Below are 15,476 nucleotides of genomic sequence, written 5' to 3'. Positions count from 1 at the left end.
AACAGTATCAATATTGAAGTAAAAGGGTCTCACATTTTCAGGCACAGGGCACAGTAAACATAAAGGCTCAAGCCATTCGAGAGTACATAACACAGTAGAGTCCATATAAGCACTACAGGTAATTGGTGTTTAAATTATGCTTTAATAAAGAGACATTCCGGTCAGGTGGCTAAGGTCAATAAAACAAGGGATGGCTCATGATGGTAGGGATGCATAGCAGGAGGAGCACCTGCTCATTCTGTTAGGAGTGCAGACTTACAAAGCAAGTGTGGAAATCAGGGTGGTGGCTCTTCAGGAGGATGGGGGTTAGCTACCTCAATATCTGGCTGTACCCCAAAGGATGCTTCATCCTACCACAGAGACACCTGCTCAACCATGTTCATTGCTGCTCTAGTCATAATAGTCAGAAACTGGAAACAACCTAGACACCCTTTAACAGAAGAATGGATAAAGGAAAGGTGGTACATTTACACAATGGACTATTACTCTGCTTTTAAAAAGGATAAAATCGTGAAATTCACAAGTAAATGGATGGAACTAGAAAAACTCATTTTGGATGAGGTATTCCAGGCACAGAAAGACAAATATAGTATGTATTTGCTTATATGTGGATATTGGCTTTTAAGTTAATGATAACTAAGCTACAATTCATGGACACAGAAGTTAGGTATAGAGTTAGGAACTAGGGTGGCAGATGGACCTCATTAGAGAAATAGGATAGTTATGAGTGAATGAGGGTCTGGAAACGGAGGATCAAGTAGGGAGGGGAAGGCAAGGGATATGATGGAGGTAATACAGGGAGAGAAAACTAAAATTAAGGGCCATTTGAGGGGTAGTATTGGGAATCTAATACGGTAGAAGCTTCCTAAAATATATACACAGATGAAGGCAATATAAATGAGATCACCAAATACTGGGGGAGGCATTGCCCCAACTGTCCATCTCTTGTAACCAAATGAAGCTTTCTGTCTTTGGATTGGGTTATATCTAACTGAGTTGTTGGCCAAAGAGGTCCCATGAGAGTCCCCAGATAACCCAGGTTGTTGCCAAGACTATCAATTGTTCTCCACAAACTGACTGCGAAGTCCCGTTGCTTAAGACAATACCTGTACACCTCACAGAACATGGGAAAATTGATCTAGTGCCTATATCGTGCCTATGTTCTAGTGTCCTTGGCACAGGACTCTGACTCTGCATGTTATTTGAAGAGAAACTGAAAACGCTAACCTACAAACCCTGACTGACAGTGGTATCCTGCCTGCAAGATACGCTAATGCAGTGGTTGCACAAAGCTTTTGGGCATAACCTGATTTCACTTGAGGGCCACACCATAAGATGGAACTCACACCCAGCCCTGCTTAGATGACCTGACATTAGATAGTCCAGTGACACAGGGTAAAACCAAATAATGCTGGTCTAAAAAGGGAGAGAGGGAGAAAGGGAGGGAGGGAGAGAGGAAAAGTGGAAGAGAAGGGAGGAAGGGAGGGAGGGAGAGAGAATGTAAAACTACACCTGATGACATTGTGTTATCCCCACAGAACAATGCCTTCCTCAGCCATCATTAGGGGAGTTTCCTCCTGCAGCAGATGGGAACACACATAGAGATGCACATATAGACAATACACACAATGAGAGACCTTGGGCCATCAATCCTTAAATGGAAACGTCTCAAATACCTCTCCTCGGAGCTCAGGGAACCCTGTGGGGTGGAGTTTAAGAGCCAGAGGGGATGGGGACACAAAGAAAACAAGGCCCTCTAAATCAACATGATCAAAGTACATATGAACTCACAGAGACTGAGGCAGCATGCACAGGGCCTGCAAAGGTCTGTACCAGGTCCTTTGTGTATTTACTATGTGTGTATATAATATTTATGATGTTATGTATAATGAGTTAATGTAATATAATATATATGGTGTGTATATATTATGGCCTCAAGTTTAGTGTTGTGTGGAATTCCTGAGTGTGTGACCCACTCAGTCTCTGGTGTCTTCTCATGTATTCTCTTAGGTTCCTTTCCTTCTGCATTTTTGTTTTGTCCATTCTGATGTGTCTTATTTTGTTTTATCTTAATACATTTTATTATTATCACTTAGTAGTCTGATTTTTTCCCCCTAGAGACAGAATGTGAGTGGATACAGTGGAGGAGCTGGGAGGAGCAAAGGCAGGGGAAACCATAATTAGAATATACTATGTCCGAAAAAAATCAATTCAATAAAAGAAAAAATCAAAAAGAAAGGAAGAAAGACGTGCTCATCCTTTCCTAAGGCATTACTCATCTCGGTGGGAAAACTCTGACTCAGGTCCTAGATTCAGGAGACAATGCTGCAGAGGGCTCTGTCTAAGGAGGTTGAAGGCAGTCGGGGCAGCGCTTAAACATTTCACTGCCTCCGGTAACTATTAGGAATGAGCAATTAGGCTAGGGCGGGAAGAGAAATGTAAGCATTATAGGTGATTATTGAAGGATGCATAGGCAAGTGGAGTGTGTAGGAATCAATATTATAGAGTGTACTGGTTTGAACGAGAACAGCCTCCGCAACCCCATTTGTATGCTTAGTTCCCAGTTGATGAACTGCTTGGAAAGGATTACAGGACGTGTCTCTGCAGGAGTAGGGTTGCCCATGTTGGAGGAGGTGTGTCTCTGCGGGTGGGCCTTGAGGCTTAGAAAGCCAGTCCAGACCTCCAGTCTCTGCCTGCTACCTGTGGATGAGGATGGAGTTCTCAGCTACTACTCCAGCACCCAGCCTGCCTTGCCAGTAGTCGTATTCCCTGCTGTGATGATAATGGACTGACCTCTGGAACTGTGAGCAAGCCCACAGTTAAATGCTTTCTTTCCTAAGCGGTACCTTGGCCATGGTCTCTTCACAGCCATAGAATGGTGACTGAAACTCAGGGAATGTTCCCTTCCCCCTGTTCAGCTTGCTACTGCTCTTAGATTCACAACACCATTTGTTAATTCTAGGTCCTAGTGTTATAATCTTGACGAGGGCTCTGTGGAGGACCATTTGGGTAAGCTAATTCTCTAGCTAGGTAGAGCCCCAATATTACAAGCTATCCCAAACATAAAAGGGTAATTCAGTGAGGGCAGTCAATCCCCCAGCAAAGGGATCACCCCTCACGAAGACAGGCTAATCTTGGTTGTCAACTTTACTGCAAGTGGAACTAACTAAAACCTAAGTTGCTAGCCATTCCAGTGAGGGATTATTTTAGTCAGATTATTTGAAGCAAGAGGACCCTCATTAATCTGGGCCACATCTTGTGGTGGCAACCTACATAAAAGGACAAGGAAAAGGAAACCCTGCTTTTTGCCTGCTGGTCCTCACTATCATTTGTAAATCATTCTACCCTGTTGATATGGGTGATTTTAAATCCATCTTCTTCAGGAAACATGATAGACTGAAGATGAGCAGCTCTCCAGGAATCCTCCAGGACTCCATTGCCAGATTGGGTACGCAGAGACATCAACTTCATGGGCTAACAGTGATCAGACTCTTAGGCTTTTCACTGTGACAGCCATTGTTGAGACTAAGCAGATTACATTCTGTAATAAATCCCCCTTTAATATACATATTCATTCTACCAGTTCTTTTCCTTTAGAGGACCCTGACTAATACAGGCAGGTCCACCAGAAGCTTTGGAGATAAGAAGATTAATTATCATTTAATTAGGTAATGTGCCTTTCTTTGCCCGAATTCCAAGCCCACCCCCAACTTTCTCCACTTTCTCCACCAAGCTACACCTCCTAATCCTTCCAATCCTTTTAAATAGCGCCACTCCCTGGTGACTAAGCTCTCAAATACGTGGACCTGTGAGGCCTATTCTTATTCACACTGCCACAGAATTAAAAAATGGAGCACAGTATTGGGCATCATGTCTCACCTCTGCTCAATGATTAATCAAGTCTGACCTCCTAGTCTTTAATTAAGAAGCATACATCAGAAGCTGGAGAGATGGCTCAGTGGTTAAGACCATTCAGTGCTCTCCCTGAGGTTGATTCCCAGAATTCTTGTCAGGTAGCTCCCAGTTGTCTGTAACTCCAGGTCCAGGAAATCCAACACCCTCTTCTACACACATATGATACCCACTTATAAGGATACATACATGCAAGCAAATAAAAATTTAAGGAAAAAAATATTACGTACACAGACACACGATTGTGAGCATAACTGTGAGTTTATAATTCTTATGGGGCAAACACTCCGTGATATGAAAGAACTGATAATTATCAGAGGTTCAGTCGAATAAACCGACATGCTCAATTTACCAGTTTCTTTAAACAATGTATTTCCTGAATCCATTTTTACTGGGTAAGAGGAACTGAGGATCACACTTCATGAGACTCTGGACTCAAGCTGCCATTTAAATACCTCGAGTGAAATCTCTTACATTTCTTCCCTGGAATACAGAAATCAAAATAGCGCAAGTCTCAAATTCTGGCTCTTCTTGAAACTTACTGAGCAGCATGGCCTCATAAATATTCATAATAACTGATGCAATTGAATATCAATATTTTATAAAATTAAAAAAAATTTGGAAAGCATAATGGAAGATCAAAGAATCTTGGGTACTTTGTCCCCAAACTGGGCATTTCTTATTCCTTTGTTCTACTGTGACTCAGGCCATGTAAGTTTTGAAAGCATCTTTATCTTGTTCCTGGCTTTCCTACCTCTCCTTTGAAAAAAAATGTGTAAGTGTTCCTGACAAAATCTCCTTGTTTGTGTTTAGTCACACAAGTCCAGGTTGCAAATTTTATCACATCAACAGCTCTTGTCCCGTAAGTATGGATCAGCCTGAAGTCTCTCCAAGGATCTGGTCAGGCAAAAGGATTAGAGCTCTTAAGTGTCTATGTTGGTCCAGACACCTAACGTGGCTAGGTGTCTCATTGCTGGCTGAAACGAAAAGGGAGCAGTTGCTACATGCTCAATCAACACTGAGATAGATGTCTGCTCTTTCAAGCTTTCCCTGATGCCCTTCTCCACACACACCTCTTTACTTTGCCTCTGGCACATCACACACAGATGACTGTCAGGAAACTTGACTACAAGTTCTGTTTACATTTTACACATATTCTGGATGGAGATTTATGAAAATAACAAACTTCATAATTATTTCTGTAAAAAAAGGAATTTAAGGCATGAGACAAGATGGGGTAGAAATACATAAAACATGGCTTTAAAACATTGACTAAGGATTTACAGAATGTTTAAAGCCCAGGTCCTCTGTTGAGATGCTTCATTAGACCATCAAAAGTGGCTACAAGGACATCCTTGTAGAGAGTAGTCTCATTTCTCTACATTGTTAGTATTTATTCTTCTGAACACTTACTCATGCAGGGTAGGTCTTTTCTTAAATATGTGTGTGTTTGTGTGTGTGTGTGTGTGCGCGCGCGCGCGCGCACGCACGCCAAATGAGTGTATAAAATGTGCCAAAGTGCAGAGTGGAAGTTAGGTGAGTCCTTGAATGTGTGTGTACCCGTGAATGTTAGGAGGCTAGAATGCAGGACGTGTACTAGGTAGACACTCAATCACTGACCTATGTTTTAGCTCCCACCCGAGATCTTTGAGAAAATGGCACTTATTTCTCTTCACCTACAGAGTATTTTCTTAGTGGGTTTATCCTCCAGTTGAGGTTGCTTCTACAGTTAGTATTCTGTGCTTGGAAAGGTACAAGAGACTATGTCCAGTGCCTGAGCCTGTAGAGTGAGGGTTCCTCTACTGAGTTCTATCCCCGGCCCATCATAAACCACCCCTCAGATGACAACTGAACCCCACTTAAACAGTACAAGTGCTCTAGTTGAAGGACCATGATATGTTGTGGTTAACCTTGATTGCCAGCTTGAGAAGACAGAGAATCACTGTGGAAACAAATGTATGGGCATGTCTGTGAGAGATTATCTAGCTTAGATTAACTGAGGTAGGATGGTCTACTGGAAATGTTGCTCTGTGTCAGGGCTGACTAAACAGAGAAGGTAAGCTGAGCACACTCACAACTCCAAGTCTTGACCGAGGACACAATGAGAACAGCCACCTGGCTTCTGCTGTCATGTCTTCTGCCATGATGGGCTGTTGCCTCAATGTCTGTAAAGGAAGATAAACCCTTGCTTCCTTACATAGGATGCTATTTGGAGACATTTTGTCAAAACAGTCAGGTAGGTAATTACAGAGTAACTAAAAATACAACAAATGACTTAATTTCAGGTATAAAAGTCCCAAATGAAGAAAACAGGACATAAAAAAAATGAAGACAATAATACTCATTCAACAATGAGTGACTCCACAGTTAAATTTTCTAGTGAGACTAAATGAAATTCTAGACAAAGAAATGAAAAGAAGTAATTATAGGAAAGTTTAACAAAGTAAAAAGGGACAGTAACTTCTAAATTGAAAATCTGAAAATGAAAAGCTCAGCAAATTAAATAAAAAAAACTCCCAGAAGGCCCCACCCACAGGGCGTTAAGAAAGGAAAGAGAAATTAGTGTAGTCAGACAAAAGAGATGAACTAATGAGGAGTAGAAATAAGCAAGACATGAAAGATTTAGAGTGCACAATTAACAGACAAAGCTTGCAATTCACGGGCACAGAAGGGAGAGACATACAAGCTACAGACAGAAAACACACTCAGCAAACTCATAACCAGAGCCAAGTGGAGTACCACACGGCTTTAATCACAGCACTCAGGAAGCAGAGGGCGGTGGGTCTCTGCACATTCAAGACTGGTCTGCTCTACTCAGTGAATTCCAGGCCAGCCAGAACAACATGAAAAGGCCTTGACTCAAAACAAAAGCAAAAAGCAGGAAAATAAAAAACAAAAAACACCCTCCCCCCAAAATAATAGGCAGAATATTTTCTTAATTCAGGGGAAGATGCAGCAAAACTATCCTTCACAATTGAAAGAAAAATAAAAACATTCCACAGTAATCACAAACTGAAAGCTTTCATGACCACTAAGCTAGCACTAGAAAAGATACCTGAAGCAATTCTACACACTGAAAAATAAACAAAACAAACAAACAAACAAAAAACATCATGAGGTCATGAAAAAGAAGAGAGAGTCAGTAAATGAGCAAATGAGAATTGGAAATCTATCAAACATTTAAAAAAAAACCCAACAAAATGTCATGAATTAATACATACTTCATAACTCTCAATGTTAGTGATCTCAATTCTTCAATGATAAAACAAACTAGCAGAGTGGATTAAAAATAGCTCCCCATCTACTTCTTGCCTGCAAAGAAAAGCAAAGTCTTAGAGCCCAATGCTTGGCTGCAAGCATCTGCATCTGTCTGAGTCAGCTGAGGGTAGAGTCACTTAGAGGACAGCCATGCTTGGTTCCTGTGTGCAAGCACTACATAGCATCAGTAGTAGTGTCAGGGTTTGGTACCCGGCCCATGAGACAGATCCCAAGTTGTGCAAGTCACTGGTCAGTCATTCAGTCAGTCTTTGCTCCATTTTGTCCATTTTGACCCTCCATTTCTTTTAGACAGGAACAATTTGGGGTCAAAAATGTTGAAGGTGAGTTAGCATCCCCATGAATCCCCTGGGGTCCTGTCTGACTACTGGAGATTTTCTCTTCAGGTTCTTTTCTGAACATTAATTTTTTATGGAATTTTCTCCAAAATGTTTTTGGATATAAAGTAATTCTTAACAAATACCAAAAAAAAAAAAAATAGCTTCTTTTACTCTGTCTCATCATTGGGTAATCACATTGATATTATTGTGGTTCTCCAGAAAATATACAGACATGGGAGACTGAACAGTACCCCGAGGGATGGATGAATCACTGGGAAAAAAATCAGGAACTAGAACTAAAATCCCTAGAGCAGAAGGAACCTGAAAGCACAACTTACAGAAACATATGGATACAAGGAAAATAGTTCCAAGAGTTCCAGGGGGAGGTTACAGGTACAAATGCCTACATTAAAAACCAGAAATATCTTGAATAAATAATTAAATAATGTTCTTCAAATTCTTAAGAATTAATGAAACACGTAGACTTGGTTCTTGGAGTAGGACAAACCTTAATCAGTTTACTCAATGAGAAAGAAGACCAAAATTATTAACATTATAGATGAAAAGGGAGAGAGTTTAATTGATACCAAAGAAATTCAGGGATCATTAGGGCATACTTTCAAATCCTGATTCTCAAATAAATTAGGACATCAAAATGAACAGGTCAAATTTCTAGACATATATGACCTCCCAAAATTTAATCAAGAGGATATACACAACTTAATAGGATCTATAAGGAGTTAGGCAATTGATGTAGAAAGAAAAAGTCTCATGGTTAGAGAATCCTGGGCCCTGATGGATTCAGCACTAAATCACAGAGTTTGAAAGTAAAGTTAGTCCCAACTGTCCTGAAGCCAGTCCTATAATGGAAAGGGGAAGAAGGCTACTAAGCTTACTCTATGAAGTCAATATTGTCTTGATGATAAAACTGGATAAGGATATAAAAAAGAAAAACCAACCCCCCCACAAAAAAAACAAACAAAAATATGCATATGGTTGCAAGAACATTATCGGTCAATCTCAGGAATCAGCATGGATGTTAACATTCTTGATAAAGAATTCAACAACAAACTGAACTCAACAACACATTAAAATGACTATTCACAATGACCAAACTGGCTTCATCCTAGGAATGCAGGCATGGTTCAATATATACAGATCAATAAGTGCAAGCCAGAATATAGACTCAAAGCCAGCAATCGCGGGGTTGTCTTAGTTGGATGCTGAAAAGGTTTTTGAGAAAGTTCAATATTCCTTCATGATAAAGTCCTGAAACTAGCACTAAAAGAAACAGATCACAGTGCACTAACGACTACAGATGACAAACCTATAGCCAATATTACATTAAAAAGGGGAAAAAAATGAAACATCTCTAATCACAAACAAGACAACGGTATTCACCATCTCCATTCTTACTCAGCAAAGTATTTCAATCTTCCCTAGAGTCAGAAAGAAATAAAAAGCCTGCAAATAAAGATCCAGCAGGAATGTCCACTTCATAAAGGCAGGAGCTCACATTATCCTTCTGTAGCTCAATACGGTCTCAAAGCTTTAGCACTGTGGACCACGCCATTCAATATGCTGCTGCTCCTGGGAAGTCAGGGCAGAGACAGCATAGTCAGCTGTACAGGGAAAGGCCTTATAGACAAACATGCCTGCACATAGAACGTGTGTCAGAACGCAGAGTGGAAGATAGGTATGCAGAATATTTGGGATTGTCCTGCCGGAAAGCCACACAGGGAAGTCTATTCTTGTGAACACAAGCTTCTCCGCTCCATCTGGGTCTTCTTGGCTTCTCTTTAATGCCAGCCTGAAGGGTACCAGCAAGCAGGAAAAAATCAAGACAAACCAACATCACATCCTAAAGACACTTTGCAGAGTACAGTCACCTGGTTGATACAGCCTCTGTGCCCTATCTCAGTCTGCGATTATAGCATCAGTTTGAAAAACTGATAATCCAAGACCAAACTGACGCGCACACACCTGTAGCTGCAAGCTTGAAGTGGATGACTATACCTTGTATCATTACAGTTGTCTTTAGCGTCCTCATTAATAAAATGACACATTCTTCTGAGGCATTTCAAGTACTCACCTAGCTTCCACTCTGTATTCTGACACATTTTATATACTCATTTACACACACACACACACACACACACACACACACACACACACACACACGGAGTAAAATTTAAAACATTCCAAAATGCCATTTTCTTTCATTGTTACAATTACTTTTCATGTCTATAAACAAATATGAAAGATTTTTCACTTATAATTCTCTAGAGACATACATTTAAACATGATTGTACAGATGGCTGTGAGTTACCATAGAGGTTCTGGGAATTGAATCAGGTCTTTTCCAGAAGCAACAAGTACTCTCAACTGCTGAGCCATCTCTCCAGCCCACCATTCTTATCTTTTTGCTCTTCTATGTACAACAAGTTCATATTGAGCATCTAACCGCAAAGCACATGTTGAACCTTTGAGCACTGTAAAGGACAATGCGAACCACTAGACCTCGGCAGCCACAAGGGACAAGGGCAGCCCTGTGTGGTTTTTGCCAGTATTCTGCCTGACAGGACTAAGAGTGATACAGTTTGGGCTGTTTGTGAGAATAATAAGCAGGAAAGTTATGCTCTGGGCTATACATTGCACATGAACTCTTTGCCTTATCTCTGCATCCACAACCCACAGTTTCAAATTCTCACTCTAGGGGCTGGCTCTGGGCTTAAGGTACAAAAGGTGTTTCCTTTGTCCTCCTACATGTCCTGTTATTCAGATGAGAATCTTGCTAAGGAGCAGCTGTGGCTCACACCAGTCAGAACTGTCATTCCTTTCCAGGCATCTCCCCACTCCCCACGTTTCCGCAGCCCGCGCCACCCCATGCCACCCACGCAGCACACTGTTCAGGGTGTGACCACTGTCACTGCTATCATCTTAAAAAATCAGTTTCGCCTTATGTTTTCCTTTGTATCCACTGTCATGCGGGGATGCAATCCACATGATTAAGAACAAAGAAAGCCACACTTATTTGAAAGTAACTAGGTCTTCAACCTGGGAGGCAGAGACTTACTCAAAGAGACCTGAAATGTGACAGCTGTATTTAAAACCTAGAGTTGCAAGTGGGCAGGTAGTTCCATCATGCAGTCAGGATTATAAAGATGCTGAGAACACCAAGCAGCCTTGTAAAACGGGGCTGGGTGTTATCGCAAGCATCTGGAAAACCCAAGTAGAACCTGGTAAAGAAAGTCCACAGAGCTCAATAGCAGGGTTTCAGAAAACTGCCAGTCTGGGCTCAGCGGAAATGTCAGCACTCTTGGGGGTGGGGGCAGGGTTCAAAGGGTAGTTTACTAAAGCACAGGGTCTTGCTAGAAAGCTGATCCTGAGGGCCTGCTGGTTCCACTTAAATCCCTAGAACACCCGCCATTGTATTTTGGTTTTCTTCTATGATACCACTATCTAATAAGGGAGATATTATCAAAAATTATTTCTAGCTCTATAGGAGTAAAATCTACTGAGAAAAAAAGTTTGGGTGTTTCTTAATTATTTATTCAACCCACTAATTTTTGTGTGTTTCTTGATAATTTAGTTACATTGTGCTACCATATTTTTTCATGTTTCCTGGCTCTTTTATTGGGTCTTCCCTGGGGGGAATTCTTTCTGATAAAATAGGAGGATCCTGATTGGGTGAAACCATTGGCAAATGATGTCAGACTCCAGTTTCTTGAATGTAAGTAGGTGTTCCTAACTTCCAGCGAGGATCCTGAGGTTTCTACTGTGTTGTGCTGGTCAGCAGACCATGAAGATGTGCTCGGTAGGTTAATCTAGAGACTGCAGCTCTCCATCTTCCGAGCAGCAGTTTCAGGCTTATAGTTCCTCCTGCACATCAGGATTTGGTCCCCCCCCCCACAATGCTTATTATAGAAGCTTGTTGTGGTTTGAGTATGAATGAGTGGGCTCATCTGTACAGTGTTTGGTCCCAGGTGGCAGTGCAAAGCTGTGGTTGGAGGTGAGTCTAGCTAAAGGAAGTCTAGCTGGAGGCATGACTCTGAACAGCATATTGGGTCCAAGGCCCTTTCCTCTGTCCATCACAGTGAGAAGTCTTTGCAACATGTTCCTGATAGTAACTAGTAACTAGTATAAACCGGAGAAGTCTGGCTTCATCAGAACTCCCTCCAATTTGTACTGATGTTTACTGAGGCTCTGGCAATGGGTTGGATTCCTTGTCATTGATCTACATACAAAGATCTTGATTTCTGTTTTGCTGACATAAAAGCAAGGTTCTCGATCCTAGGGCAATACAGACAGGACATAAAGATACCCCATTTCTGTCACCAGAAAAGTCATTGCTGAAGCACCTACCTTCCCTTAGAGTCCTCTTGATAATGGCTCCTGGTTCAGTGATGGGGCATTCATGGCATTTAGACATTCTGTTGTAGAAAGTCTCACACCACCAAGAGAGAGAGAGTGGGCCAGTGTGCTGGAATTGTAACTGTAACGCCATCGTAAAAACAAAACAAAACACACACTTCTGAGAGGGTATCCGCTTGACTAAAGAGTAACCACAGCAAAGCAGGGCTGTTTCCTGTGCTACTATCCTGTTCTATGCTACGGCTAAGACTTCTAGAAACACACAGGCAGTCGCCACGTTTTTCGATCTTTGCCATGAAGACCAGAGACGGATGGAGGAATCTCTAGCGACACACTGACCTTTGGGTAGAAAATTCACCTTTATTTCTATCAGGCCTAAACTGGAAAGAAAACGTTTTATAAGGACTTTCCATTACTTTTTTTTTTTAACCTTTGGAAGTTTGTATATTATAGGACATTTATGAACCTAACCTCTAAATAATCCCGAAGCTTATATTTCATAAGGGGAAAATAGACGTATATACATCCAAGCTACTCTAACCAATTATTTTATACATCCTTTCCATTTTAAAGAATATTTATTAATTTTAAACTATGTAAAGGTGTGTTTGTGTGTGTGTGTGTGTGCGTGTGGGTATGTGCCCACAGAAGCCAGAGGTGGTCTATCTCCTAGAGGCAGAGTTACAGACAGTTAAAACCATTGGGATTGAATGTGGCTCCTCTGGAAGAACAGCCAGGGTTGGTTCTTAAATGCTGAACCTTTTCTCCTGGTCCCTTCCACTGTTTAACCATTTCTTTCCATTCCCACAGACAGCATAATTTCCCTTTGAGCTGCTGATAGATTTTCTCCTGTTTTCGCCATCAGCAAAGGCTTATCCCAATTCTGGCTTCTTTTCAGACAAAAGAACACCTGCATTTCACATCTTTCTTCATTTGGGTCATCTTTCCCCATAAAGCATCTAAAAATTTCTATTTTGCAGTCTATTCTTAAAGAATTCTCGTAGCATAAAGGTTTCAGATGCCCTCTTCTTGGAAACTTAAGAAATAAAGGCTATTCCTTTATGTTTTGGTTGCAGAAGGCATAAATCTTTTATAGCAGTCAATGAAAAATACATCTGCTAATAAAATTTGCTCAGTTTCTTTAAGACTTTGAGGGAGAGGATGTACCCTGTAACTTGAGTCTTTAACATTGTCTTTCTAAAGCAAGTTTCTAAGGCCTCACTCTAATGACCTTTATGAAACTCTTGTTCACTTGGTTTCCTTTATACTGGGGATGGGGTGTGAAAAGAGAACACACTGGAAATGTTAAGTAGTCCTCCAGGCTACCTCCAAGACCTCATTCACACCTCACAATAAAATATCGCCACCTACTGGCTTCTACAGGCTCCTACAACGACGCTTAAAATCAGCTAGTCTGTAAAATCAAGTCTGTAAAATTCAGACATGAAAATGAATGTGAAGAACCTTTCTTTCCTGGACAAAACAAAACAAACGAACAATGTTTAACAAACCTTCCTCTTGTAGTTTTTGAGGTTAAAAAAATCTTTAAAAACAAAGCCAAACTAGTGTATTAGATGTGGCTCAGGCTTTCAACTTGTTTGGAAAATACTGTGCAGAGCAGAGTTTAGGAATAACTGCTTTCCGAGTTACCAACGCCTCCCAGGTATTGTGCATAGCGTTCTCCTTGGGGGGCACCTTTTGGGATAGTAACATATCACAAGCCGCTTGATGCACACGTTGTGTAAACGCCCACAGCTCTCTTGAGTCGGTTTCCCTGTCTGTAAAACATGCTATAACTTAGTTTTAAAAACCCTGTGAGAACGGACGAAGATGCCCTGGAACTGCTTTTGGCACGTAGAAACATAAAAGGGCTAAAACTCTGTTAACGTTATTTACGATCCCAGTCTCATCATATCTGTTTTAAGGGGAATCAGAAATTAAGGGGCCACCCCTCCCATCCTCATTTACAAAAGTCCCCATGACTGTTTTGCACCCAACAAGGCGTTCAATCAAGATTTGCAAACTTCATCCAGCCAGACAAAGAACTTTCTCAACCTACCTACATCTCCCTTAAGGGAAGCACTGCAAGTTCACTTTGTAACTTTTGTTTAGTAACGCCTTCAAGTCTTCCACGCGCCAAACTTCACTCGCCCAGACTGGCTTTTCTCCTCCTGATTGGCCAGCGAGCGTGCCACTCCAAGTCCCTTTCGCCTGTCGCAAGTGCCTCCTCCGGCCTCAAGCCTCAGTCCCGCCTCCTCGCCCCCACCGGCGGCCGCTGATTGGTCGAGGTGGGGCCACTCCACGTGAGGCACGCTAGGCTGAGGCGAAGAGCCCGTGGCCCCGAGGCGCGAGGACAGCACGAGCGCCACTGGCCACGCCCTGCCCCGTCCGGCCCCGCGGCGACTCCTCTGACCACCGCTTCCGCCCGCAGCGCCGATCCGAAGCTCTGGCGGCGGTTTGTGCTCGTTGGTCCAGGGATTTTTAGGTCTGGCCTCTGAAGACCCGACGGGGTGAGGCGGGAATGGGAGCTGCGGGGGTGACCGGCAAACCGCTGCCAACGGCCGCAGTCGGGGGTGCCCTCGTGCGGGGTCCGGGGCGCCACCGTCGGGCGGTGTCCGCGGGCTGGCCTGCGCGGCCGCCCCGTCGACAGCGGCTCCGGGGTCTCGGGCTCCCTGCGCGGCCGCCCCGTCGACAGCGGCTCTCGGGTCTCGGGCTCCCTGCGCGGCTGCCCAGTCGGCAGAAGCTCCGGGACCTCGGGGTCCTGGCCGCTGCTTCCCGACCTCGCTGGCCTCCCGTCGCCGTTGTGTCCGCTCGCCGCGCCGCCCAGAGTTCCTAGCGGGGGCCGGGCCTCGAACTTTCCGCCGCCCCGACTGGGAAGCGGCCGGGCTGCCTAGGGGATCTGCGTGAGTGGTTGTCGGGAGCCAACTGCCCGACGGGCCGGATAACACTCTTAGTGCAGCCTGGGGTGAGGGAGGACCACGGAGCCGGTCCAGGGGCCCGGTGGATGCTGGTGGACTGGCTTCCTGGTGAATTTATGAGAAGGGGACCCCAGGGGACTCAGAAAAAGCACCTCATTTAGCCTTCTAGAATTAGGTTAAAACCAGGAAGCACTATAGGTAGCATCAAGGTGGTAACAGCCCATCATTTATGAATATGCATGTGGAAATAGGCTAATTTAAATAACTAGCAGTTTTCATTTCAAGGGATTAGGGCAATGAGATGCTTCAGAAACTTCCTTTGTAGTCATAAGAATCAACCTTAGCGCTGTGATAGGTAGATTTGTTTTTAAGTATACCTGTTTAAAATATTGTCTCAATCACTAACTGTGCCACTGAGGACATTCGGATCTTGTTAGCACTGTATTTGCCAAATAACCAACTAATGCCTTATTTCCTGCGTGTGGCCATGTTTTAAGTGCTAATTTTCATATAAGAGTCTTGGACTTTAAAATATTAATGCCAAAATTATAAAACAGCTCATGTAAGGTGCAAACATCCTTATAAAGTAAGAAATATTAAAACCAAGAATATATATTCAACTGTGTATGGGTGAAGTTACGCTTTAAGCGTTCAGTGGTATTGTTTTCATTGGTGG

General features: G+C 42.8%; 1 protein-coding gene and 1 long non-coding RNA gene across 8 annotated transcripts in view; one reads left to right on the top strand and one right to left on the bottom strand.

Moving 5' to 3' along the window:
* The window catches only part of Rbm46os (RNA binding motif protein 46, opposite strand), a 66,934-nt gene extending 52,939 nt beyond the window's left edge, over window positions 1-13,995 (bottom strand). Inside the window, exons 1-2 of the long non-coding RNA NR_040382.1 lie at window positions 13,942-13,995; window positions 11,874-12,003 (exon numbers count right to left, since the gene is read on the bottom strand). This is a non-coding gene — a long non-coding RNA (RNA binding motif protein 46, opposite strand). The remainder of the gene's footprint in view (window positions 1-11,873; window positions 12,004-13,941) is intronic.
* A 192-nt stretch (window positions 13,996-14,187) lies between these two features.
* Window positions 14,188-15,476, top strand: part of Rbm46 (RNA binding motif protein 46) — a 39,992-nt gene continuing 38,703 nt past the window's right edge. For 2 of the 7 annotated variants that reach the window (NM_001277170.1, NM_001146328.2), the window contains exon 1: window positions 14,217-14,392. The gene's annotated coding sequence lies outside the window, so the exon portion shown is untranslated. Of the gene's footprint in view, window positions 14,393-14,438; window positions 14,786-15,476 lie in introns of those variants that run through there. The other 5 variants (XM_006501851.2, XM_011240188.2, XM_030252743.1 and 2 more) reach the window with 4 other exon arrangements.

This window comes from Mus musculus, chromosome 3 (genome assembly GCF_000001635.26).
Source record: "Mus musculus strain C57BL/6J chromosome 3, GRCm38.p6 C57BL/6J".
Lineage (NCBI taxonomy): Eukaryota > Metazoa > Chordata > Mammalia > Rodentia > Muridae > Mus > Mus musculus.
Note: the sequence above shows the minus strand (reverse complement) of the source record. Positions and strands in the feature narration are given on the sequence as shown.